At 33.2% G+C, this 4,522-nt stretch overlaps 1 long non-coding RNA gene across 1 annotated transcript; it reads left to right on the top strand.

The window, feature by feature from the left end:
- The first annotated feature begins 227 nt into the window (after window positions 1–227).
- On the top strand, window positions 228–4,160 carry LOC145157014 (uncharacterized). Its single transcript, XR_013737042.1, has 4 exons — window positions 228–695; window positions 807–928; window positions 3,685–3,730; window positions 3,935–4,160. It is a non-coding gene; the product is annotated as an uncharacterized LOC145157014 (long non-coding RNA).
- The last annotated feature ends 362 nt before the right edge of the window (window positions 4,161–4,522 follow it).

Here is a 4,522-nt window from a genome sequence, read left to right as displayed (position 1 = left end):
CCCTTTGATTTTTCCAAGTTATTAGCTGACCTACACAAGAAAACGGGTGTTACAATATATATATATATATATATATATATATATATATATATATATATATATATATATATATATATATATCCAAACACGTTAAGGAATAGTATTCGTTTTCAGTTTCAGATTTTGGCCACACATTTTTTTAAAAATTGTCAAATTTAGTCCTTATCAGTTATCAGTCTCCACTTTGAAGTACGCCCTTCTTCTCTTACAATACCTCCGTCGCTTCACCTCAAATCGCACCGCCCCATTCCCATCCCCAGGAACCTACGAAGACACCTTCATCTGTCCTCCTTCGATTTACAGATCCTCAAACTCTCACAACTCTAGCCTGATAAAAATCAACAATCTTTCTTTCTCTCTCTCTCTCTCTCTCTCTCTCTCTCTCCGAAACCCTAAGGATACCACCAACTCATGTCAGTTCTGTTGTCATCCTCTACCCAGCCTAAACGGCCAATTTCGAGGGTTTATCCTTCCCGTTCACACCGCCATTACGGACGATATCGGCACCGGTGTACCACCGCCTATCTTCGGCAATGCTTTTCCTCTATTAAAGAACACAAGTACTTTTAATATTCTCCATAAGAGACTTGGTTATGGTTTGGTTGAGGAACTCATTAACGATGCCTAGGGTGAGCTCAAAACGAAAGCAATTTTTGGTAATCAGTCACTTCTAATTCTCTCTTTTTGTATATCCTTATTCCCCAACTCCTGCAGTCGATAGAGGTAGGGTAAACGTTTGGGTGTTGTTGATTTGTGTTTTATGTTAGGGATTGATGAATGTGTTACGGCGACCCTCCAACCACTGCAACCATCGGTAGGGGAGTAAAGTAGCTTCGCCTGGTGTCACCTCTCTCCACAGTGGAAATCGGAGCCTCTCTAATCGAACCATGTATGTCTTTCTACTTTTTGAAGGGTTTTTTTTCTGATTTACCCTAGAGTGCTATGAACTATGAGGGAAATGGTTGAAAATAGATAATTAATATGCACAAAGTTGTTGCTTCCGTGTTCTGTGCACAGGTAACCGTTGTTGGGAGGTGCTTAACTGTTTCAACTGGTTTCTTTTACTTCTGATATAGAAATTACTCTTCTAATTCTACCTTGTCAAACCTCACATTTGTTGGTTAACTGGATATCATCTTTCAAATCAGCCACTCCTTTTAGCGATTCTGCTTGTAAGGGTAGAAATTCTCAATATGGCAATATAGAACTACAAACTTGCTATTGCTCCATTTTAAGGGTTAACTACAAAGATACAAGAAATAACAATATATTTTCAATGATATGATTTTGTAGCATCCAAATTGCAGTTTTGAAATGAAAATAACAGTCAAAATGAAAATCCACGTAAACTTGTGGTTGCTTGCTCCATGAAACAAAATTTCTTTTTCAATTAGTCTTCAATCCATTAATTTCCAATTAAAAAGTTGTCTAAAATGATACATGGGTAATATACTAAAAAGCCACCAAAAATTTACAAAAAGCTTCAAAAGTCCACTCAGCCATAACAACATCGCAGGAGACTAACCAACTTTAAGATTTGTGGATTTACGCCAATATGGCAAAAAATAACAATAGTACCCCTAGCTAGGGCTGTAAACGAACCGAACAAACATGAACGGTGACTTGTTCATGTTCATTCGTTTAAGTTAGCCGAACAAATGAACAAACACGAACAGATAAATGAACCAGTTTTCTTGTTCATGTTCGTGAGCATGCTAAACGAACATAAATAAACAAAAATAAACAAACATAATTGAACATATATGAACATATAATATATTAATGTAATCAAACACAATTAAACATATATGAACATAAAAGGAACTTATATGAACGAACATAAACGAACGTAACCGAACAATATAAACGAACGTTCACGAACATAACTGAACGAACGAGACCATTATTCATGTTTATTCGTTTAGTTAAACGAACGAGAATTTGTGTTCATGTTCGTTTATTTATTAAATAAACGAACATTAACGAACTTCCCGCCAAACGGTTCACGAACAGTTCGTTGAATGTTCAGTTCGTTTACAGCCCTACCCCTAGTTTAATGTTCTTAGATGTTATTTACAGGGCCGGTCCAAACGTCTTGCGGGCCCAGGGCGAAAAGAAAAAATGGGCCCCTAGAATAATAAATAAATAAAATTTAATTTAAAAATAAGCACATCGTTACAAAATCCACAAAAATCAATATTAATATTAGAAACATAAATATGACCACAACATTACCTAAAAGAGAAATTAGTATCATTTTAATTCAAATTAGTTTTTCTTCAATCAAACTAGACGAACTTAATGGTTTGAAAAAATTATGCATGGACCCTTTATAAGTTTGATTGAAGGCATCAAAAAAATTTTCGTTTCTTCCTTTTTTGGCTTTCAGATAAATGTTTTTTGGAAAACATTGTAGATTGTCAATAGTTAAACACTATCTACTTATGGGAAAAGATTACATCTGATTTTTGGTATATGATTTATGTCTCAAAGTTGTAGAAGCCTAATATCATATTCAATTTAAATCAAGGTGCAACTGCAAATTAAAATCAGAAACAAACAATCAAACATCTGAAAATTAGAACTGGATTTAAAGTTTTGAATTCTGAATCATATATCAACAAAAAATATTACCTTCTTAAGTAAAAAATCTAAAACGTAGGTAGAAGACATAAAGTCAAGTCTCGAGAAATCTGAGAACATCCAAAACCAGAAAAAAAAAAAATATAAGCTTTCAGCATTTGATTAGATACCAGGACTAGGAACGTGAATACAAAATAAAATCAGAAACAACACTAAAACATCAGAAAAATTAGAATTGGATTTAAATTTTTGAGTTTTGAATCAGATATCTACAAAAATATTACCTTGTTAAGTAAAAAATATGAAACGTAGGTAAAAGCTAGAAAGAATTGACAGTCCAGTCTCCAGCAATCTGAGACACAGATGCACAAACAAAATCAGAAAATAAATAATAAAAAAATATAAGAAACATGAATAAGAAATCAAATCGGAAACTAATAATAGTTGAAAAACAAAAGAATTAGAGGAAAAAATACAAACAAAAAAAATCTATAGCTAACCTTATGGTTTTTATCTTATTCGTCGGGTCCTTTGCAAATTTGCATTCAGTCGATATAACTGATTATAATCTGAAGTCTGGTAAGAAACTACGAGAAGGGAAGAAGTCGTGCGACATAACTGATTATGAATCATTATTTTGATTAGGATTCACGAGGCAACGATTAGGATTCACGAGGTGTCGATTTGATTAATTGGTTCCCACCTGATGTAGATTCCTGAAAGACACCCTAAACGGCAGTGTTTGCTTAGCGTTACTTCAAAACGCATTCCAGAGTCTAGATAAAAAGAGGTTATTTCATTGGGCTAAAGTTAGGTTAATTTGGTAATCGGGCCCTTAGAAGACATATACATAAAATTTATTTTTTATATATGTATATATATTATATATTTCAGAAATTTTGGGCCCCTAAGAGTCGTGGGCCCTGGGCGGTCGCCCGGGTTGCCCACCGTCAGGACCGGCCCTGGCTATTTAGATGTTCTTAGAATAATACCAGAATCATTTATATCACTTCTTTTTTGCTTTGTTTTCATCTTATAATGAGCTTTGATTATATTTTTCAGCATCAAATCTTCTTGGGCTTCCAACTGTTGTTGCAAAGAAATTAGGGTACGTGATTTTGCAACATTCATATTGACATATTCTTCTTTTTGTTTTGTTTCTCAGATTATATATATATATTGATTTAATGGACTTAAAAGGGTCACGACTTAATCTGTGAATTTATATGAGTGTCTGACTTAATAAAGTCTTGTTTTTTTACAAATTTACCTACATTTTTTTTTTCTAATGGTGTGTCATGGTCATTGGCAGCTTAAGCACCGGAGCAGCGGAGCTCTTTCACATCTGATTTTGTCTGATCATGCTAATGTTACGAATGTAATAGTTCTGGACTATTCTGCAATTTTAGTTTTTGAAACAAAAAAGGTTTTAGCAGCTTACTTTTTTTTTCTCAGTTTTGTAAACCTTTCAAAGTAGAATGCCCTGAATGGAAAAGAAGGTGGTATTCTTTTTTTTTTCATTGTTCTACACGAATAAATTTTGAACCCGTGTCAATGGGGTGGGGGGTTTTTACTAGTTAAAATGAATTCTTGTCAGTGTCTTATGCAAGTTACTTTTTATGATACCTAATGCCTAAGTGGTATTTTATCCATAGAGTATAATTTAGAAAGAATAAACTATTGTCGACTTAACAATATTAGACAATGCTACTTCAGATTTAATAGAAGTGAATTTTATATGTTATTAGCATTTCTTACCAGAAAATAAGATTAGCATACAACCAGTATTACAATTATTTTTAGAGATGAGAAATCAAAATTATCTTATACTATATTATTTTTCAAAAAAAAATAATAATAATAATCAAATCACTCAAACTGCTACAGAGTTCATAAATGC

This window comes from Lactuca virosa, chromosome 2 (assembly GCF_052849685.1).
Source record: "Lactuca virosa cultivar CGN04683 chromosome 2, Lactuca_virosa_CGN04683_v6, whole genome shotgun sequence".
NCBI lineage: Eukaryota > Viridiplantae > Streptophyta > Magnoliopsida > Asterales > Asteraceae > Lactuca > Lactuca virosa.
Note: the sequence above shows the minus strand (reverse complement) of the source record. Positions and strands in the feature narration are given on the sequence as shown.